The 24,251-nt window shown below is 45.8% G+C and overlaps 1 protein-coding gene across 9 annotated transcripts in view; it reads left to right on the top strand.

Annotated features, from left to right (window-relative positions):
* Positions 1-24,251, top strand: part of RBM44 (RNA binding motif protein 44) — a 1,911,902-nt gene that overhangs the window by 422,062 nt on the left and 1,465,589 nt on the right. The window contains exon 1 of one of the 9 annotated variants that reach the window (XM_078681331.1): positions 15,271-15,396. The exons of the other annotated variants lie outside the window; for them this stretch is intronic. The gene's annotated coding sequence lies outside the window, so the exon portion shown is untranslated. Of the gene's footprint in view, positions 1-15,270; positions 15,397-24,251 lie in introns of those variants that run through there. 9 annotated transcript variants of the gene reach the window in all.

Raw genomic sequence — 24,251 nt, 5'->3', positions numbered from 1 at the left:
ATCCTAGCTCTGCCGGCACCTGGGGAAACCATGCAAACCTATACAATTTTGAAAACTAGACACCAAGGGAAATTCAGGATTGGGTGACTTGACTGTCTCTCACCAGGTTCTGTTACCCAGAATCCCTTGCAAACCAAAAATGTGTCCAAAAACCCACATTTTCCTCACATTTCCGTGGTGGAAAGTTCTGGAATCTTCGTGGATCCACAAATTTCCACCCACCCCGCGTCCCCCAAAGTCTTCTGAGAAAAATGGTACCTCACTTGTGGGGGTAGACATAGTGCCCGCGAGAGGAAACAACGCAAAACGCAACGTGGACACACCTCAATTTCACAGTGAAAAAGGACCCTTTTTAGCTCTGTGGACTCCGGACGCTAAGGGGAACGCTGTGGATTTGGACATTTGTGCCGGCACAGTGATTCCACACAAATATGTTGAAAATGTGTTTTTTTTCAGCTAAATTTGAGGTTTGCATGTCATTCTGGGTAGGAAAACGTTGGGGGATCCACGCAAGCCATACCTCATTGGACTCCCCCGGGTACCTAGTTTTCAGAAATGTTTGGGTTTTGTACTTTACTAAGATGGCCGCCGAGCCACGGGCCAAAAACTCGGGTGCCCCCCATGCAAAACAAGGTTGATTAGTGATCGGTAATTTTGATGTCGCCTCAATAGGTTTTGGGCCCTTGCCTGTCGCGGGCCCTTGACCAGTCCACGCAAGTGAGGTACCATTTTTATCGGGAGACCTGGGGGAACACTGAGATGGAGGAAATTTGTGGATCCTTGCATATTCCAGAACTTTCCACCACAGAAATGTGAGAAAAGAGTACATTTTTCGGCAAAATTTTAGGTTTGCAGGGGATTCTGGGTAGGGGAATGATGGGGGACCCACGCAACCCATACCTCGCTGAACCCCCCCGGGTGTCTAGTTTCCAGAAATGTGTGTGTTAGGTAGGTTTCCTTAGATGGCCGCCGAGCCCCGGGCCAAAAACTCATGGGACTCCCCGTGCAAAAACAGGTTTGTTTGTGATAGGTAATTTTGATGTCCCATCAATAGGTTTTGGGCCCTTCCCCTCCGCGGGTACTTGACCCACCCACACAAGTGACGTACTATTTCTATTGGGATACTTGGAGAAATGCTGGGGGGTTGGAAATTTGTTGTTACTTTCTGCATTGTGAAAATTTGGGCACAATAATGCAAGGAAAATGTCAGTCACATTTTGAGGTTTGCAGGACATTGTGGGTAAGTTAACTTGTTGGGATGCACAAGAGAGAAATCACCATGCACTTCCATGGGTGTTTAGTTTACGACAAAAACTACAGTTAGGTTATTCTTAGATGAAATGTACAGCTTGGCTGAGAGAAAAGCAGACAAAGATTACTGCAAAGCCATCTATTCCTCAAGCGCACACACATACTGGTTGGTTTTGGCATGAGGGCGAGTGATGGTTCTGTAAATACAATTTTATTAACGAGATTTCACAAAAATTAAATGCACTGTCAATAACTGAATGGACAAAAAACTGATCCAGTGACTCGCAGCTCGTGAACCGTAAAGCCACTTCAAGGCACCAATCGCTTTACAGGCCATTTACCCACCTTTCATACATGATACACAAGACCATTCTCACCACCAGGCACAAAACCAACACATTACTACATTCACAAAAAAGGACACGGTGCACCCTGCTTGACAAAAACAGAAAAAACACATTTTTATGCACAACCACCTTTTCCTCAAACACACATACTGTGGATTTGCACTCGGGTGAGTGATGGTTCAGTATATAAAGTTGTATTAACCAGAGATTTCACAAAAATGAAATGCACTGTTAATTGAAAGGACGAGAATCTGAACCATCGACTCACAGCTCGTGAACTGAGTGCCCTCCTAAAGCTCTTGTGACATTTGGTGATATATATATATATATATATATATATATATATATTTTATTTATGGACCCTCCCAATAGGGTACTGGTACATTATGTGCGCATAGAACATTGACAGTTGACTATTGACAGTACTACTGAATGAAGCTTTTTCTTTTTTTGTTTTGGTAGATCACTTCTGAAGTATGTGACTCTATGACAGGATGCTCCCCCGGAGGCTCTCCGGACCTGAGCAGCGGTCCCGCGTCTCCTCTTTTGTCGAGCACGGGAATCGCAGGAATCACACGTCGGAAATCTTGCGGAGGATGGAGTGACCGCGTCACACCTTGAAAACGCCTGGGCATGTTGCAAATTGAAGATTTCTCTGCCTCACGAACGCTGCAATATTGCGGCCGCCATCTTGGATCTTAAAACACCGCGATTTTCTCCTCATAACAGACGCAAATGAAACCTTGACTTCTACGGCCTCTAACAACGGAGTGGGAATATGTTCACATCCAATCTACGACAAGGTATTTAATCCTTTTGTCAAGAGCTTGGTATGCAGCGTTACGAGTCGGGTTGCCTGACCCCGTAATGGCGGCTGTATGCGTTATGCATTTCCTACTGACATTGTCTATGCTCAGGGTGCTCAGCACTAAAGAGGCGAAGTAAACAATTCAACGAACGCTGGAAAGCCAGTCCTGTAGAACGCTTTAACATTAACGTTCAAGCACCGATTGCTGACGTCCTCTGTTTGACTGCCTGTACCCAAAATGGCGTCGGATTATGACGCCGAAGTGTATTTTACCGAAGCTGAGATATCAACACAAAAGCCTTGCCGTCTGAAATAGAGCTAATCCTTATCTGATGCGCTTTAACTTACTCTCATCTCTTCATTACACGAGCCTTTCTCCACTGATCGCATGCTCGGAGGTGTGCCCCTATAATGACGTCCCGCGAAATGGCGGCCGCATGGCGGACACAGGGGACCTGAGCCAGCGGGGGTGCATATTCGCCAAGAAGGTGCCGAACTGTATCTCTGTGCTCCCTGAAGGCTATTTCACCGGCGGACTTTGCAGTGCTGCACTCACTGACCCGAGCAGTGGGGGGAAGCTCTGAGGACACGTGACCTCCGCAAAATGGCGGGCGGCACCTTGTTCGAATCGGCATCTGCCTGCTGAAGGATCCCCACAATCTCCCCAAGGCCCCCCATTGGTATACTGATTCCGAGTGAGAATCGGGAGCCGTGATGCTACACCTAGCATGCCAAGCCTGACACTCTTATAGTGGCCCGCAGTCACCTTTGGGCACTCTCCGATACCGTCACCCCACACAGTGATCGCTCTTGAAATACTGCCAGTACCTGACTAAAATGACAGCTGCAACAAACTCTCCTGCGTCTCTCCTGACCTTTTCTCACCCCTCCCCCTAGCCCATTCCCCTCCCCACTCCACTCTTCTCCACTTTCCTGCTACTGACCTTTGCCCTCACCTGACCGGCCCTTAGTCCCCACCCTGTTTATCTGTGAATTTACCCTCGTCAATTGAGGTCTAGCTATTTTGTCTGAGGCCTGATGGAGCTACCTGGTTTAGCTATAGGGGAGACAGTTCAGGGATTCCCTCCCTGGACGTCACCTACCCAGTCAATCTTTAGACAGACTTCCTTGCGTCTCTCCTGTCATCTCTTCCCGCACCCTCTATTTATGTCTCTCCTTCTCTCCTCTCTGTGTATTGAGACTGAACGATTTTGTCTGATGCCCGATGGAGCTACCTGGTTTAGCTATAGGGGAGATGGGCCGTGGATTCCCTCCTTGGTCGTCAACCACCCAGTCTGTCTTTAGACAGACTTCCTTTCGTCTCTCCTTGTTGTCTCTTCCCTTATCCTCCCTTTCTAACCTCCCCTGCCCCCTCCACTACTTTTTCTCTCTCCTTTCTCTCCTCTCCTAATGTATTGCCTATTTTTTGATGTATTGTATAATTGTTGATCTTTTTCTGTTACATTGTTGATTCTCATGTAAAGTGATCTGATGCCTTCGGGTCTAGCCAGCGCTATATAAAACTCTTTAAATAATTAAAATAAAGAACTGTAAAGCCACGACAAGGCACCAACCTCTTTACAGACCATTCATACACCTTTCATACGTGTGACACATACCAAACCATTCACAACGCCAGCCGCGGGCCCAGCATATTACACCTCACACCAGCCGACAGCGTCATTCAAGGGCCCATCACTTTCATACGCCCACATTCCTGACGCAGCAACCACACCAGCTCACGGATTGCATTGAGTGGTGTTTGGCTAGCAGTCTGTGTAGTGACCAGCAGCTAGTCACTACTCACACACCGCCAGCCAAGCACCAGTCCACGTACACCACCAGCCAAGCGCCAGTCCACACACACCTTCAGCGAATTGCCAGTCCACGCACCCCGCCAGCCAAGCGCCAGTCCACGCACACCGCCAGCCAAGCGCCAGTGCAAACACACCGCCAGTACAAACACACCGCCAGCCAAGCGCCAGTCCACGCACACCGCCCGCCAAGTTCCAGTCCACGCACACCATGCGCCAGTCCAAACACACCGCCAGTCCACGCACACCGCCAGTCCACGCACACCGCCAGCCAAGCGCTAATCCAAATACACAGCTAGCCAAGCGCCAGACCATGCACTCCGCCAGACAAGCTCCACTCCACGCACACCGCCATCACATTTAGAATTTTTTTTTTTATAAATAAGAAAACTGACAACTTGCAAATGATACAAATCTACTAACAAAATATGAAACTAAATACACTACACAAATGCCAACCTTGAAACTGAACGACAAAATATTAAACAATAGAGGCCAGGCAGTTCACTTTACCACTCATGGATGTTCCCAAAAATTCTTTGGTGTGTGGTACATTCTAAAACAAGCAGGCACACACAGCCCAGGGTCAGAAGGACACTCTGGGCAGTACATACGAGTCTCCTTCCGCATACCTCTTCGCCAACAGACTCTACATCTCCTACTGGGAAAGTCTTTTGAGGGTGTGGGAGGAATGTGATCAGGAAAGTGGCAATCTTTTAATCTAGCAACATCCTCCACCACTCCAACTCTAGGAACACTTGCCTGTTCCACTAAAACAAGGCTGCCTATTACAGACTCCTGAAACGTAGCAAAAGTCATCTTTGACTCCGGACAAGAATCCTGGAACACATCATAAGCATTAAAGGTTGGCAAGTGGAAAAGATCGATAGCCAACTTCTTATACCAAATGTAAGCCTTACGAAGAGCAGCGTAAGGTTCCAACCTCTAATCTACTGTCAACACCACCCATGTGCCTATTATAGTCTAAAATGCACGCAGGCTTGCGCGCCACAGCAACCTGACCCCAAGCAGTCACAGGTGCAGTGCTTTCATCGTGGATGGTAGTCCGCATGTAGACATCTCTCCTGCCTGAAAACTTCACAGCTAGAACCTCCTCGCAACGCACTGCACTGTCCCCGCACATGCTTTTGACAAACAAGTTATTTTGGGAAACCTTGACCGTTAGAGCGGATTGTGCCACAAGCAACAGTGTCCACTTTTGCCAATTCCCTGAACAACCGCACACCAGTGTAGAAGTTATCTACATATAAATGGTGGCCTTTGTTATAAAATCTTCTACCAAGTTCCCACACAATTGTCTCAGTCACTCCAAAAGTGGACAGACAACCAGGGGGGTTAATCCTTGATTCCTTACTGGTGTAGACCCTGAAGTTAGAGACATATCCAGTCCTACTGTCACACAGCTTAATTCCATAGCGTTCCCTCTTACTAGGAATGTATTGCCTAAAAACCAAGCCGCCCTTGAACAACACCAAGACTCATCCTCTGCAATTTCTTTCCCTTTAGCATAGATCTCTGAAAATCAATCAACAAAGTGATCAATGACAGGCCGAATCTTAAAAAGACTCACAATCAGGGTGATCTTGTGGCAACGCTAAACCATTATTGACAAAATGCATCATCCGGAGCAGAAACTTATCACGACTCATGACTGCCGGAAATATAGCAGTTGCCATCAAGGGACTAGTAGACCAATATGAAGACATGGATGGCTTCCTTAGCAAGTCCATCAAAAAAGTTAAACCCAAGAACTTCTTCATCTCTTCCAGATTTGTGGGAGCCCACCGGGTAGCTTTAGAGTGGGGCTTAAGGCTGGCACTGTTGTCCCTCAAAAACTGTTCTGCATAGAAATTAGTCTGCTCAGCAATCTCTGCCAAAAATAAATTGTCCATAAACAACTGAAAAGAATTCATCGGCGTAACGTTTTCAGTATTCACTCTACACCCTGGAACACCAGTAAAGTCTGGCAATGCCGGCTGCACCATGCCTGGGGCAATCCAGAGGTCAGCACTTTCAACGGGATTCCTTGCAGCCACAGGCTGCAGCCCAGATGCCTCTTGCCGCACTATACAAATAGCAAGCCTTGCAGCCCCAGGCAGCAGCCCAGATTCCTCTCGCCGCACTATCGGCACAACAATGTCCTCCTCTAACACAGGCACTTCATCTGCACTAAGAGTAGTTTCATCCGCACTGAGTGTAGCTTCATCATCCGATGATGCCATGTGGAGATAAAACTCACTGCCTGAAACTTCTCCTGCCTCCTCTGCCTCAGATGCAGAGTCAGTCTCTGAACCATGGTCGGAGGAAGACTCAAAAAGCATACCAACAACCTGCTGAGCAGTAATCCTGCGGCTAGCCATTATCCTTACTAAGAAAGGAGACTGCACAAACAAGTCAACAACAACCAACACTGTGCAAATAAGTAATTGAAAAATGGGTGCCTTATCACAAAGATCTATATACTCAAAAACAATCCAATTCACTTACAAGAGACCGCTACACTCACCAGCACCTACTCTGCAGAGACAGAGAAAAAAACAACAATATCCCACTAGAAAGAAAAAACAAAACCAATTACTCACAAGACAACAAAATACACATCGAGCACAAATGCAAAAAGTTTGGACACTCAAAAAACGGAAGCCAAACATACTGCTAATATTACACCATTAGCAAAAAACACATTTATGCAGAGAAATGAAACTCCTTTTCATTGTACAAAAAAAAGTCTCTTACCAAACACATGCATCTACACAAACAGCAGAACCACCAGTAACGAAAACGCAACCTGGAACAGTCAAAAGAGCAAAAGCCTTCAATTAGAAGAAAAAAGGAGAAATAAAGCATTACAGTAGCAATTCACAAAAAACAAAACAATTAAAATTATAACATGCTATGTTACTACCCAAATAGTTAATCGGCCAGATGGGCCTTCAAATAGGGCTGCAAAAATAGGGGTTGATCTTGCCCAAGGGATCGGGTGAGGTTGTCTGCCAGGCCAAGCTGTCCCCCACTGACTTGATGCAGCGTTCCCCACAGTTCTACTTACTAAGAAATCACTGCACCCGGGCTCCCACTGATTCTACTGGCAGGCGCCCGCCACTCTAGCCAGGATGCTGTCTGGCTGACAGAGGGCTATCTTTGTACCCCCACGCCCCTGGCCTGATGAAGACCCACGTGACTACCTAACAGAGCACACCACTGGTTGAAACGTCGACAATTGCATAAGGCCAAGACTGACCAGGGCTGTGCACACCCCGGGAAACAGATGTACCTACAGAGTCTTTTGTCTAACATACTTGTCTGGCTAAACCTTCATTTTTTTCTCCCCCCTCCTATGTTTATTAACCCTGATCACTCTGTATATACTGTACACTCATTGAGCACAGAGCACAGCTGTCACATACTTCACATTTTATGTATGTATTGTATTGTATCTTTGACAGCCGTAATCTATTACGTGTCAATATCAACGAATGATTTAATTCTGATATGACATAAACAGTAGTTACTACTCTTGAGTCAAGACTTTTATTGTCTGTTCTATTCAGGTGGTTGAGATACTTTTGGAAAAGTTATAATCTCCATAGTTGTGCAACATCAGGTGTACTGCAAAGCAATCGGTTCATAGCCGACAGAACCACTTTTTGTTTGTTTAGTCATACCCAGGTTATGAGGCATACAGGGTCACCCCATTTTTGGTTAACTGTCCCCCATGTGGGGCAGAAAACAGCATACAGAAATTAGCCCCCCTTGCAAAAGTAATAAATCCCTAGTGCCTAGTAGGGTTTTCTGCCTCCCCTCCTGCCTAGGGCAGAAAGGCCATAAAAATGGGCAGATCTGTTCCCAGGAAGCAACCATGTCGCTTCCATTACTCACAAAACAAAATCCCTGCAGGGGGGGAAGAATATACAAAATAAAAAGTCTGCCCCCTGGAAGGGACCCTTGGCCAAGGGGTTGCTTCCATTTTAATAAGTCGTCCCTGGTGTCTTGTGGGGTTTGGGGGGGGGGGGGGTAAGAATATGCATACAGAAACAATATGCCCTCTAGAAGCTGCCCCCTGAAGTGAACCTTGCCCAAGGGGTCACTTCCATTACAATTTAAAGTAATTCCCTGTGGTGTAGTGAGGCCAAAGAAACAGGGCGATTGGCAGAATTCCCAAACTAACCAAATTGGCCTCCTGGAAGCGACCCTTGCCCAAGGGGTCACTTCCATTTAAGTTTAAAAATAATCCCTGGGTCTAGTGGGCTTTTCTGTATCCCCCCGGGTCCCGAAACTGCCCAAAAAACCTCCCACTTTCTTGAAATAATTGGACCCCATAGGAAGCGACCCTTGCCTAAGGGGTTGCTTCCTTTTAACAAAAAAGGACATCCCTGGTGTCTAGTCGGGCATTCCTGCTGCACGATCGCGATGCTGTGCGCGAACATGAAGCAGGAATGCCCTATATTGAGACATCAGGGGAGAGGAAATACTTTCCTCTCCCCCGATGCCTCAGTGCGTCCCCAAATGCCCCCTTCGCTCCACTGGAGCAGAGAGAACTCACCTCGCTCCTCCAGACGCCTGGAAGCAAATGGCTTCCAGGCGTCCCAGCTCTTTCTGATGACGTGGGTGCACTCTGACGTCATGGGAAAGCGTTGGGGGAGAGGGTGGGGGGGTCGGCTGTGGCAGCAGAAACTCTCTGCCATCCCCCTCTTTGGGGGCAAGATTGATGCCCTGGGGGAGAGCGCCAGCGCTTCCCGCAGGGGCTGTGCTCATGACGGAGCGGTTCCGTCATAAGCACAGCCCAACCGATGCTCATGACTGAACCGCTCCATCATGAACATTAAAGGTGTTAAAATATCATTGTGTTATCATTCCCTCCAGTACATTTTCTGATGATTGGGACACTGAAACAATAAATGACATATTGTCTAATTTAGAGAAAACTGCTGCATTTTCTAATAATGAAATGTTAGAGGGTTCATCAGACTACGGCACATTTTACTGTTACCAACATTATGGTCCTCATTTCCTGCATAAATCCATTTCAGCTAAGAATGTTTTTGAGTACCATCAGTGGGAATATTGCCCAACACCACCAAAAAGTAGTTCACAAGCGTTTGCACAGAAATTTCCGTACTTTTCAGGGTTTAACACAACAGATGCACCCTCATATTATTATAAGGTTGCACCAACATCAGCACTGAAAATGTACCATATAGATTTCAATGCTGGAGTGGGGATCGAGAAGTGGTCTTAGTGGTACAAACTGCAAGAGTGCTTTAAGCTGTTCTCTCATGTGCCTAGATATCCTTTTGCACGGAGCCTGTAATGGTTCAATTACAAATCTGTCTTGCCACATGGAAGGAACTCCAGCTGCCGTGATCACACCAGCGTTTGTTACTTTCGAATGGGAGTTACGTGATGCTGAACGATCAAGATTGTTGTGAGATGCTCCTGGGCATTGCATATCTAGTCACTGTGAACACCAGGGTTACTTGCTGTATGCAAGTATTGTTTCCTCTGACAAATACAGTCAGGGAGGCGCTGCTATGGCCTTCACTGAATGTTTCTTTTATACAGTTTGATGCTTTGAGCAGAATGAAAGCCATGCTATTACAGCAGACCGTGCCGTTAACCTCTGCTCGAGAAACCTTTGAACTTAAAGTCGCAAGGACCTCTACAGAGATACAGGCGCTAATATGTACTAACTGCCCCTGATATTTAGTAGAAATGGTGTGTCGTATCGTTAATTTGTCAGATACAAGCTTCATTATACACCTATTTAAGACCATAGGGTTAGGATTCCTTAGCACCTTTCAACCAATGCTCGGAGTTATTCCTAACTTTATACACTCCGTATTTGGAAGAATTTTCGGGGGTCTACCTCTAATCCTGCTCGCTGTAGCTGGAATCCCGATTATAGTCTACCTGCTGCGCAATGGACGGACCATCCGCCAGCGAGATTGCAAAAGCTCTCCTGGAGAGATTTTACCGTGAGCGCATGATACAGCATCTGGGTGCCCCTCGCCTACGAGAACTAAGTGCATCTTGGTTCTTATCCTTCAGACCAGTCTTTGAGGACTGCATCGTATCTGTCTTTCGATGCCTGTTCTGCGAAGGAGAATGAGAGTTGGACATCTCTAATGGAGACTCCAGCGGACTTAGACTCCAGGCTGGAACCACTGCGGTCCCATGCTCAACCCTGTCCTCAGCGTGTTCCCATCTTGACAAATGCATTCCTCGTGGATTCGCAGGTGCCCTTTTCAACTGAATTGAATTTCAGCTCCAGCATTGGTACTGAGGTTTCAAATTCAGCACTGGCTGCCTCCACACCAGCTGTTGGCAGCCAGGAGTTTCATCTATTCACCCTTGATGTGCTATGTGAGGTACTGTAGTGTTTGTCCCCCGTGGCAGCAGGCACTGATAATGTTATATCTCCCAGGCAGGACATTTGATCTAAATCTGGCTCACCGTGTGCTGGAAACTAATTCAGAACTTTTTCTTTCCCCTTTTTCTTCAAAATACCTTTTTTCAAATTGACACTTCCAGAAAGCATGACCTTCTAAGTACGCTTGCAGTAGTTCAACTTGTGTGATAGAACTCATTTCAAACTGTGATTTGCTGAACTTTTCAACAAAAAACATATTTCAAGAGAACATTTTTTCTCTCTCCTTGTTTTTTAAACGGTTTTTAAATGATTTTTAACGTTTTTAGAAACATTTTAAACGACCCATTGATGATAATATAGGTCCAGGGAACATCGTACACCTTCCCTACATCATCTCCCCTTCATTTCATATGAACGATCCTTTTCAGGTCATAACTCCTACTAAGGACATACTGCCTTATAGGGACTAAACACCTTATAAGGACTGACGCCTTTTATGGACTAAACCTTTCACCTACTTCCATGCTGAGGGACGGTTCTTCCCAATTGATATTGCTAAGACGTCATCCTTGGCGCATATGAATAATTTGAGAACGATAACCGGGGGTATACTTCACCTCTCCTATCCACGCACAAGGTTTAATCCCCAATGTCATCCTCATACTAAACAATAACTAACACACGCACATGGACTGTATAAATACAGAACCTGTTGCTATCAGTAAGGAGGAGGAGGGACCAAGACTTCACGCCGACACACTGACCAGAGACGCTGCGACTCCGACATGCAATCACTCCAGCTGACAGTGGTCTGGCTATCCCTTGCGGGGTGTCCAATTGGAATCCAGGACGAAGTCCTACACAATCACTATTTCAGGTAATGGGGTTCGACTAAATCCTAGCGGGATTCTTGGCTCTTAGGCTTAGACTCTTTCGCACCTACTCACATGCTAAGGTACACTTAGGTACACCTAGATAGGCATTGTAGGAGTACGCACTATCTTTTATAAATGCATTTTATATTCATGTATCTGTTCATGACTACTGCAAAATGGTAGAACTGTTCTATTCCCTTTTATTCACTGTACTGCTGATCTTCTATCTCTGCTACTGTGTAACAGTTGTAGCAGCGCATATATTTTACACTAGAACAACGGTACAATAAATTCTTATTGTGAACACGCTCAACTGTTTCCTCCGTGTATCTCTCTGAGAGAAAATGAGCACGCAGGAGTGACTGGGTGAAAAGTAGTTTGTTTCCATGAGTCTGAGGAATCGGGGTTTGTTGTGTTCTGAGGTTGCCAAAAACTAATCTCTCAGATAAAAGGAGATTCTAGTGGCACTGTGAGCTAGCGAATGCAAAAATAGGCTAACCTACTCGGCGGGGGTGTACAGGGTCAGTCTGCCACCAGACCCACAGTATATGTTATCCAAAAACAGTGCAGATCCTGCACTGGAATGTCACAAATGGCTCACTGGTAAACCGCTTCAAATCCTTCCTCCTCAACCTGATTCAAGACTGCATCAGGCCAATGCACAATAAAGGGGGAACCTTAGACCTAATAATAGCTAAGCACCATACCATCCAAATGGAATCTATCCTACCTTGCGACTGGACAGACCACCACTGCACCATATTCTCTATATCAGAAAGTGTTATTTCCTCTAAAGGTCAACCAGTGAAAGACAAATGTTGGACCAGGGACATCAGAAATATCAACCCTCTCGTGCTAGCTACTCTCAGTAGCATCATTCTTTCTCCACACACTAACATTTCAGACACAAGACGTCTTCGATCACTGTATCACCTCCATGTCTGACATCATGGATGCCATTTTGCCCAAACAATAGAAAAGAATCCATATAAAAAAATCCAACCCCTGGTTCAATCACTGCCTGAATGGCGAATGCCGCTCACTAAGAGCGGCGAAGAACTTGGAGACACTCTCTACAACTAATCTCAATTTACTGAAATCAAGAAGGAAAGCCTACAATAGGCAGATCAGAAGATCCAAAGCATCATTCTTCAAACAACTCGACAAGGCTGAAGACCGTCCCCAAAAAACCTTTGAACGTGTCAAAAATCAAACTGATAGGAAACCTAATCCCCTGTCTACTGACAATGTATCTCTGCCCAGTTGCAAGATATTAGTCTCCTCCTTCAATGAGAACCAAAGCAAATTGACACAGAGCTCCAAACTGCTTTAGAACTCTTATCTTGCACCGCCTCATCACATCCGAATATCCCCTCCTCCAAACCAACAACGCCTCCTGGTCCACTTTTAAGACATTTGACGAATCCGACATCTCAAATTTACTATCCTTTCTGAAATATTTTAATCACTACAATGACTCCTCACACTCAAAATGTCTCAGAGCGCTCAAACACCCTCTCGTTCCTCTATGGACCAAGATTATTAATGCTTCTGTAACACATATTTCATACCACATTGTCTACAAATTTGCCCGGTGGCAACGATAATTAAAAAAATTAAGAAAAAACCCACTGATCATTCAAATCCAAACACATGCCACCCTATTTCCAACATCCCAAATCTGGGCAAACTCCAGGAAAAATGCATACATCAACAGCTATGTAATCTCATAGATCAATTCCAACTCCTTGACCAATCTGGTTTCAGGTTGGCCACAGTACAGAAATTGACCTGGTCCATATCGTTGATGACTCACTAAGACGTCTCGACCAGAATTAATCCTGCCTATTAATCCTGCTTGATATTTCAACTGCATTTGACACAGTTAAACATGAGAACCTCCTAGTATGCAAGACTGGTTTTTCCAGTACAGTGTAACAATGGTTCTCCTCATTCTTAAACAGAACTCAAATTTATGTTCAACCACGCTCTATCTACCCAAAGGACAGTCACGATTGGTGTCCACCAAGGCTCCTCACTCTCCCCCTCCCTTTTCAACCAGCTTATGGAAACCCTTACTGAAATCCTCCTACTCTCTAGCATCTCATATCATATGTACGCTGATGACCGCAACTCTGCCTAAAAATAGCCTCTCCACATGACATCCCCATCCACAACAACACATTAACAAAAACTCAACACTGGCTGATACACAACCACCTCGATGCCCTTAAAACGGAATTCCTCTTAATCTCTCTAACCAACCACACTCCGAACAGCAAAGAATTGCTAGCTTATCTTACAGCCTTGAACTGTTCCCCATGCATCATTAACCTCCGGTAAATTGCTGGGTATTAATCCTGGAAATCATTTCTGTATGCAGGATCACATCGGTGCTGCCAGCAGAGGTGCCAACTACCAAGTGCAGGTACTGAGGAAACTAAAACCTTTCATTCCGACTGCAGATATCAAGACAGCAGTACAAGCGCTTGTGATCTCCAAACTAGATTACTGTAGTGCCACCCTCGAGGGTCTATCCAAACTAGCATCTCTGAAGGCAACTTTTAACACAGCAGCTCGACTCATCACATTTCTAAAAAAAAGCAGTCACGCCACCCCAGATCTCAAGGCTCTGAACTGGCTTACCGTATGAGGCTAAGATCCACCTAAAAATTACCTGCCGGACTCACAAAGCTGTTCACTACAACACGCCAACTTACCTTGTCAAGAAACTCATTTTATCTGGTGGAACTAGAAATTTAAGAATCACACGCTCCCTTCTGTTGAAGTCCTACAAATTAAAAATAAGAAAACCTACAAGTGCTCCTTCTCTAGAATGTCCCCAAAAATTTGGAACTCTCTTACCCCTGGAACCATATCGAACTCCTCAACAGCCATATTCAAATGAAGAAAAAAACTACTCCTAATGACCAGATTCCTTCCCCGATGAAGATGCCACCTCTGCCTCCTGCCCATTGGCAAGACTATAGGGCCCTATTTCATCCCCCTTGCTACTTTCTTTCATGACACTCTAGATATCCTATCATGAGGATTCCGAATCAAGTCTCTCCTTATATCAATCTATGTTCGTCCGTACACTTTCTCTTTCTGATTTTCAGCACTTTAGGCCTCGTTAGGCTCACTTGCATATGGTTATCTGCTTTCACTTATACTGTCTGTTCTCCTGCATTTGTATATTACTATGTTTTCTTTTCCTGTTGTTTAGCGCTTTGGTTTCCAAAAGGATACATTTTATAGGTTTGCTTTTCCTGATATTCAGCACTTTTGTTCCTGAAAGAGGCACTTGTTTATGCTGATCTGCTTGCCACCATTTTGTACAGTGCTCTGATACCCAAAAGGACCAATCTTTGCGCTACATAAAACTCAATAAATAAATTAATAAAAAATATAAATGCACTGTTTCGAGAGTTTACAGACTCCTTCCAAATTAATAGGAAGATCCAATAACCACACAAATACATATCTCCATTGACTCTTATGTCCATGCTCTAGTGAGGTTGCTGACGTCCTGTTGTTTACCAGTCACTTAGTATGGTGTTGTATCATACAATCGAATAAAGCTTGTTTTGACTGACTGACTGTATCATACTCAAAACATGTCCCCCATATTTGCAGATTCTAAAAAGTTGGAGTACTAGACAAAAGGTGTCTACTGCTTTGCTGCTTCTTCTTTTTTCTTTTTTTTTTTACAGAAGAATGTTTTCCATTTGATTTATGAAGCTATGAAATGCAAGGTCTGCTCATGGTGACCATCGACATTTTAACTACTATATCGTGTGAATTGGGCATCCTTTAACACAGCTGATGATTTCTGCTGAGAATTGCGACAGAATCTTCCACCTATATAAGTTCTGAAGAAATGTACCCATTCCATAGACTGCAGACTAAGGTAGCCTCCCTTAATGACCTACCTTAATGTTAGTATTTATTTAATTGATTTAGACCTCCGCTTAGGTCAACAATTTAAATACACAATAATACAGTAATATAGTTACCTATTTACAATAAATACATGCAAATAAAACATGGTATAAAAGATTTAAAAAATGTATTTAGTTATTACAGACAAATTAATTTGGAGGATAATTTACGATAGCGATCAAGTCATTCTCAGAAGATACCTTACGTCTCAAACAAATGGGGTGTAAAAATCAGAGACGGCCTTCTACTACCTATTTATTTAGACGAGTATATAGCATATTAACTAGGTTCATGTTCCATACCACCATTACACAGTTTACATAATCCTGTGGTAGCTATTGTTTTACCCCAATGTTTGATATAGGAGTTTCAAGGTAATATCACCAATCAGAGCATGATAATACAGTGCTGTACGCTTTGTGCAAGTGCAATCTTAAATACTGCTGGGGAATCTTATATTCGAGAGAGGCTGAATAAGACCTGTAGCGAGTTAACTCTGAGCAGTGGTTGGAGTCTAGGTCAAAACTAAAGTGCTGTCATATTTTAAAAAAATTGCTTTAAATAAGCACGTGTTCAGGACTGTAAGAGTGGAATTTTACTTTTGAAATGTGATAGAGCTACTTCAAAATTATGAATTATTGTCACAATGGTCGACCTTGCCTCAAACGTCTCGAGCTTTATTAAAAATCTGTGTCTTTATCTACATGAATCATATTCTAATTAAATTTGCGAGGGCAATTGTATAGGCTCTTGTAAGTGACAATTTTAATTTAAGTGCCTGGACTTGCATAACCTGACTAGTATTAATTATTTTCCGCAAGAGTTTCTCTTAACACTTGTGCAGAAAGTGGTATTTATTGGGAGATACTCCAAGGCATACCTCAAAGTAGACTGGATTTTTGTTCAATATATTTCCCACAGCAAGTAAAAATGCATTTTTCCCCGAGAAAACATAGAAGTTCTTTATAGCATTTGCATGGGCCATAGCATTATTTTCCGGTGTCTGCTTAAATATTTTTCCTAAATATATGTACTCATTTACCACCTCTGCGGTTTCTCTCCCAGTTTCTAGTTGAAGTGGATACAATGCTTTCTTCCTCTGAAGGGGAAGCACTTTCTTCTTCAAGAGATTTATTTTCAGGAACTTTATTTCAGTATAGTTTAAAAGAACATCGAAGTTATTGGTTATTGGTCGATCGGAGTTAAGTCAAGTAGGACAACATCATCGGCATACATTAAGATATGAATACCCAGAGTAGCTATAATTGAAGGGAAGTGCTTTATACCCATTAGGCACTTTGGTAAATCACTTGGAAACAGGGAGAACAGTAAGGGGGCTAGCAAACAACCTTGCTTAAGGCTGCTTGAAGTAGGTGTCCTGTCTGTTAAACCCGTTTCACCCCCCTCCATCTGCACTCTACACCCTGTTGCAGAGTGTAGGGCCACGATTAACCTTAAAAGGTGCCAGTAATCCCCATTTTCTCCAGTTTCCTACATTAGACTTGTCTAGCGACACTAACAAAAAAAGTTGAGAAATCTACAAACAAACAATAAATTATCAGTGATTTCGTTATGACGTTTGTCAATTAAAGATGTCAAAAATGATCAAGTGCTTTGGTCGGAAACCTGTCAAAGACAATGGAATCACACCCTTCAGGTGGTCTAACATGCTTGCAGAAAAGTTTTTCCCAGTTGCATCCAACAAGGCTATTGTCTGTAGTTACCAGGGGACAACCTGGAGCCCTTCTTCAAGAGTGGAATGGCGATACTCCCTGTCCACGATTTGAGAATTTGATCAGTTTTATAGCTGTAACTAAACAGTAGCTCCAGGAACTTGCTCCACCATTCAGGGTTCTTTTTTCGAACTATAACTGGGATTTTATCCAGACCCATCGCTGCAGAGGCTCTGGCACTCCTGATGTACAATTTGATTTGTTTCTCCCATGGGGCACTTATCTCTTTGTCTACTTCTAGACCTAACCTCTTTGTACAAGCAGATCTTTGATCATATTCATCTTGATTTTCATTGTAGAGCTCTAGTAGATACTATTCCCAGTGATTCTGGAAAACTGGAGATGCTGTTCGAGATTTCCGGGCTCCGGTTGCTTTTGAAATTAGACACCAAAACTGCTTTTTTTTATTTATTTTTTTAGAAATTGCCTCCTGGAGATCAATCCAATTTTCATCCATAGTTTCTCTTTTCTTGATCAGTCTCTTTTTCTTTCTTTTCTTCTGTAAGATGGAGGTTTCTTTTTCCTTTGAGCAGAAAAACTTAGATATTGGTGTCTGATTAAGCTGTTTGTGCCGTGTTGAAATATTGTCTTTAGGGTTGCTTTCATTTCTTAGCGATTTTGAATTAATTCCGAGGGCAGCTGGGTTCTGGATAGCTTGGACTACTACCAGAAGGATCTGTTCGAAATTTAAGACTGGTTTATTTTCCTTTTTAGTTTGAAGCAGCTGTTAAGTGGTAATCAAGGTTTTCAGTTTATTTACATTGTAAGTATTCCATATTACTCTGCCCACCTTATAGGATAAAAGAGTGACTCCACTAATATGAGATAGGGACCAAGAGGAGGGGTGGTAGGATATTTAACGCAGTTTTTAGTTTCAGTATTGCATTATCTCTACATTGTGTAAAGTGAATACTTAGTTACCGTGATTTCTGATATAGCCCTTGGATACAGGTAATGAAGTCTAGAATGGACAGACCAGTAGCTCCCTTCCTTGTGAATTGTGCAGGAACATCTCCTTCTGTTCTGAGTCTCCGTGGAAGGCTCCACTTTTGTGAAGAAGTATGTAGGGTCTTATATAGATAAAATATGAAGCTTAATTGATATACCCCTAGTATTTTTATTCCTGATAGAGATTTCCAACCGCAGATTCCTCACCTTTTGAATAATACCCTAGTAGTCAGACTGGATCTGGAAAATCTTTAGCTGTACTCATGCGTGCCAGCAGGTGGCGCTGTCCGCTTCGCGCCAATGTTTTTGCGCTAGATGTGACTAACATGGGCCTATGTAGGTGCCACCCTTGCTCCCTGATATTGGTTCCTTTCTTTCCATGCCAAAAGAAATGGATCTGGACCTACTCCTCTTTTTAAACTATTTATCAAAATGTGTTGCCTCCCAAATCTACAGTGTGGGGTTATTCCTCACTGGATTTTTGCAAACAAATGTCTGTGACAGATCCACTTGTGGTTTGACTGTGGTGCCTAGGGTCAGACCATGACTTCAAATCCTGCAGTGATTGTGCCTTGATGCACCTGAAGGCCATTTAAGACCGGGAAGTGAAGCTCTTAATGATGGAGCACCTCAAGCCCTTGTGCCGGAATCGCTTGAGGTCTAAAAGTAGATGCAGAGGTCACTCCTGCAACAGGTTGTCTTGATGATCCAAGTTCTTAGGCGAAGGCAATAAGAATCCCAAGAACTCCAAACTGGGTGCATCACCATCCCGTGTAAGATACAGAGTTGGGAAGAGGGTCCAAGGGACATTTAAAGACCCGCACGGATAACTCCCCTGTCAATACGTAATGACAACCAAAATCCGTGGGTCTAGAAAACTAAAAGTGTGTTTATCAGAGTTGAAAACAAGGAATAAATAACACTAGACAGGAGTCAGTACCAAAAAAATAAAAGTATCTCAGAAAAAAGTAGATTTCCATCAGTCACCAAGGTGATATTTGTCATCCTTTGGGAATCTCAACCGTACCCTCTAGATGGAAGAGAGAAGGTACTCACAGATCTAGTGATACAATCTGTGAATAAAACATGATATGGTGCATGTGATAGTGCAGTGTGGTGATTAAAATTTGATGACCAAAAGGAAAAATGTTTTAGATTTCCTTTGGTCTCAAAAATAAAAAGTGCATAGACGCCCTTAATGGATGTGTGCTCGCACTGTTGTGGTCGACATGTTTCAGCCAAACTAAGGCTTTCTTCAGGACCAGATAGTAACAACTACTGCACATGTAGTGAGAAGTAAATAAAAATAAATACAACCTTATATCTTTATATAGCTGCAGATTGTCAGCCTTGATTTAGATATAGACTCCTGAAAAAAAATGGGAGAGATATGTGACGGTGAAATACAAACACATTGTTTCAACAATGAAAAACACACACAGAACACATTCCTCTTGATATGTGTACATAAATATTAGTAAGTTACTTAGCTTCGGTTTTAATTTTTAAAGAGAGTGAACCTTACCCGTTGACGATCGGGAAGATGCTAACCGCTCCTGACAACAGCTCAGGGCGTGAGGCAACGCTCTGCAGAGAAAGGAAAAAATGAAGGTGCCACCTATAATGACCCTTTCATGTTTGCAAATGTCACATATCAGTTCAGAGGGAATCGAAAAATGTGTTTTAGATAAAAAGGAATCTTTACGTTATGCAGAACATTATGACATTGTAGCAAGTCAATAGTTATCTTAATTATAAAGGACATTCATTCAAGCAATACCTTCAGCGTTGGCAAGTAGTATCTGGGAGTATCGAGATTCATGACTAATGAATCATGTAGGCGAGTCCCCAAGAAAAGGGGAGACACAGGGAGAGGGAGAGACAGCTTTGTCTTACCTAATCCGTCGTTACCCCGGACCGGAACCTGAGAATCACCGGCGGTGAGGTTCCGGTCGGGGTAGCGGTTTAAATACTAATGTAAATTGGGAAATACCTCACAGCTGTGGGTTCAAAGATGTAGCGAAATCACGTGGCTCGAGGGCCACCAATGGTTATAGGTGACAGACAACAAGATTGGTGTACTAATCGCATCCACCAATCGTGTATCTCAAGAGGCGCAAGTATTCGAGAGGCGGCGCTAATGCTTTTGGGCAGTGTAGTTTATGGCCCTCATATGAGTAAGAGCGTTTATGTGGATTGAGAATAATATCTTAAGTATGCCTTCGAAAATTATAACAACTCATTGTGGCTGATGCTAGGACATCCCAAGTAAAAATAATTCAGCAAAATACGAAACATGAAATGTTTTTCGAAAAAATAGGCTAATAGCTAGCTCGAACCGGCAAAAGTTGGAACTGGGAGCTCAGAGCTCGAGTCACTACCTATTGAGCCAGAGCTACTCCTTGTTCGGATGCATGGAGTGAGATGGCTTAAAAGTATTGTCGTATCATGTATATATCCTTGTAATGCGCTATCGATAGTCAAAAAGGACCTATCAAGTCTTGTATTATATGAATCATACTTCGACTGATGTAAAGAAGAAAAACTTTTATTAGAGAAAAATATATCTGGAACAGATAAAATGGACACTCTAGTCTCATTATCAAAATCATTAACCATAAAGCCAGACTTATACTTAGTTGTAGAGTATAGAAATAGGTATGTCTGAGGTATAGAAGACCAATATTAAACCCAATGTCAAGATGTAGTGACAATGATCACGCCAGTCAGAGTGGTCCATAAAATCGCATCATTCAGACCATTGATGTCACTTGTTAATTTGAAAATCCAACGTTGTTCCTTTTTAAATAGGAAGGTGGCAATATCACTGATGTGTGAGGGTATGTACGGCTGTTCAAGGACTGTCCAGCACATTTCCTCAGGTTGGTGCTTCTGTTCCAAGAAATGGTTTGTCAGGCGTGTAGCCTGTTTCTTGCAACGGATGGTGCTTTTGTGTCCCATTATGCGCTGTTTGATCTTACGTGTCGTCATCCCTACGTAGCGCTTTTGGCATGGGCAAGTGATCAAATAGATCACTCTCTCGCTGTTGCAATTGGTGTGTTTGCACTGTCTCCATGGGCGAGAGGTGCCGATGTCGATTTCAGTCGTGTGTTTTGTTTGTGGGCACACGGAGCAGCTGCCACAGGGGAAATGTCCCTGTACTGCTGGCATATTCCAGAGGGTGTTAAGTGCAGTATGGGGTGAACCTCGAGGTCGTGTATGTACCAACCAGTCTCGTAAGTTCTTTCCTCTTTTGAAGGAAAACAATGATGTTGGAATCTTATTGTTCCCTGTATTTAGTATGCGCCAATGATGACGCACAATATTTTTAATCTGATCGGAGTGCGTATTGAAAGTGTTGACGCATGTCAATCGTGTGAGAGGAGGTTTTGTCACCTGAGTTTCTAAAAGTGCATCTCTGTTGTTGTTGAGAGCTCTCTTATAGGAATGTCGAACTAATCTTTTTGGATACTTTCTAGCTCGTAGGTTGTGTGAAAGTACAGCAGCATGTTTATTGAAATCTTCTTTGGTGGAACAATTCCTCCGAAGGCGAAGGAACTGACCAAAAGGTAGTCCATCTCGTACAGATTTGGGGTGAAAACTGTCATAGGCAAGGAGTGAATTGCCATTGGTTTTTTGTACAATTCACTATCTGAAAGAAACAGGTTAGTATTAGATTCCTTACCTTAGAATATCCCCAGGCGTCAGTCTGGATCCGGAAACTTTTGCGTAGCAGTACCCCTGCGCGTCGGTAGGCGTCGTCTGCAGGCGTCCCCTGCGGCTCCGCGTCGTCGGCGTCGTGCGCCGTGATGACGTCGCTGGAGTATATAGACGCCGCCTCCGCGCGCTGACGTCAGTTCTTCTTTTTTCCGCGCCAGTTAGCGCAGATCCGAAGAGCAGTACTCCGGTCTTTTGACCAAGTTTTTTGTTAACTGATTGATCTTTACGGTGCCGGTAGGATGCCCGGTTTCAAGAGTTGTGACGAGTGCGACCGCCTGATGTCGGTCACCGACCACCATCGACTCTGCCTCCGGTGTCTGGGCGCGGACCACGACGTGGAGTCCTGCGTCGACTGTCGGGCCTTGACTGGAAAAGCTAGGCGGGAGCGGTCCCGCAAGCTTCTCGAGCTCCGGTTGTCGGCCCCGCGTCGAGAGCGGTCCCGGTCCGGTCGGAGGTCGAGGGAGCGGTCGAGGGAGCGGTCGCGGAGCCGCCATGGGCGCTCCGGGAGTCGCCACCATTCCTCCGGCTCGTCAGGTAAGCACAAGAAGTCGGGGCGTCGCCATCGCACCCCCGACTCCCCCCGACGCCCGCGTGCTGCGGCCGGGGGCTCGGGTGACCCCACCCCCGCGGTCCCGCATGGGTCGCCGACGCCGTCTACCCCACACCTGTCGGTCCCTGGGGAAGGCGCGTCGCGTGAGGAGATCGAGGCCTTCCTCATTGCTATGAGGGCGAGGTCTTCTCCGGCGGGGCCTTCGGCGCCTGCGGGCCCGTCGGTCCCGTCTGGGGGCCCGAGCGGTTCGGGTGCTCCTGCCCCGGCGCCGCCGGTGGCTCCGGCCCCGGCGCCGCTGGTTCCCTCTGGTTCGTCGCCGGCTGGTCTCCCGGCCTCTCCGGCGTCGGTTCCTGTGGGCCAACCCGTGGTACCGCCCCCGCGTGGTGCAGCGACTCCGCCGTCGGCTCCGGCCGGCGTCGGGTCCCCGGCACCGACGCCGCGCGGCGCCACCCCCCTTTCCTCCCCGACTCCGGACTCGGAGCCGGACCGGCGTCGGCCGACGCCGGACCCGACGTCGATGGGGCCCGTTGACCCCGATGTCTATATCGTCGACCCAGAATATGGGTATGACGAGGAGGAGTATGGAGAGGGTTGGGAGGGGTCTGAGGACCCTCTATCCCGTGCCTGCCAGTACGATGTGGACTGGGTAGGTGATCTGGGTGATGCCAGTGGCCTGGACGAGTCGCCCAACCCTGGGTTTGTCTCTCCGTCCCCTGTGGCGTCCGAGGCGGGTGCTGCCTATTCGGTGGTCCTGATGAGGGCTGCCAAGGCCTTACACCTTGAGCTCCCCGTCGCGAAGGTCAAACCGAATATCCTGACGGAAGTTTTTAAACCGCAGTCATGCCCCCAGGAGCCTCTGCTGCCGTTTAATGAGGCCCTGACGGATGTCCTTCTGGGCACCTGGTCCAGGCCAGCTTCTGGTGCGCCGGTTGACCGGAACGTTGCCAGGCGTCACCGTCCCTGCTCGGACGACCCTGCCTTCCTGTCCACCCATCCCTCCCCGGAGAGTCTGGTGATCCAGGCCTCCACTTCACAGTCCGCATTTCCGTCGGCTCCGCCCGACCGGGAATCAAAGAGGTACGACCAATTTGGAAAAAAAAGTGTTTTCCTCTTTGAGCGCTGGACTGCGGTCTTGTAACACCGCGTGCCTCTTGGGCCGCTACACCCACTCCCTGTGGGATACGGTCGAGGAGTGTTTGCCGCAATGCCCCCAGGAAGTGCGGGACAAGCTCACCCGGGCCTTGGTTGAAGGCCGGGATGCGGCGCGGTACTCGATCCGTTGTGGTCTGGACACCACGGACTCACTGGGACGGGCCATGTCCACTACGGTGGCGATTCGTCGCCATGCCTGGCTGAGATCTGCCAACTTCTCACCAGACGTCCAAAATACACTTATGGACATGCCATTTGATGGCAGTCGCCTATTTGGTGACAAAGCGGACCACGCGCTGGAGCGCTTCAAGGACTCCAGGGTCACGGCCAAGTCCTTGGGTCTCTCGGCCCAGCGCCAGCAGACGGGTTCGTTTCGGCCCTTTCGTGGCCAAGGGAGGGGAGGTCCCACACGTGCTGCCAGCCACGCGGCGCAGAGCGCTCCCCAGCGCGGTGGCGCCCGTGGTTTCCGCCGTGGTGGCGGTAGAGGCCAGCGTCGTGGTCAGTCCACGCCTCCCTCCGCTGCGGCATCCAAGCCTTCCTAGTCCGAGCTTTCGGGCTCACGTGACGCCAGTGGGTGGCAGGGTTCGCCATCACCACTCCCGCTGGCGCGCGATAACATCGGACAGGTGGGTGCTGCAGCTTGTCCGAAGGGGCTATGCCCTCCCCTTCGAGTCCACTCCTCCAGCCATGCCACCGCAGAACCACCGTGTGTCGGGGGAC

The sequence above is a fragment of the Lissotriton helveticus genome, chromosome 3_1 (assembly GCF_964261635.1).
Source record: "Lissotriton helveticus chromosome 3_1, aLisHel1.1, whole genome shotgun sequence".
Classification (NCBI taxonomy): Eukaryota; Metazoa; Chordata; class Amphibia; order Caudata; family Salamandridae; genus Lissotriton; species Lissotriton helveticus.
Note: the sequence above shows the minus strand (reverse complement) of the source record. Positions and strands in the feature narration are given on the sequence as shown.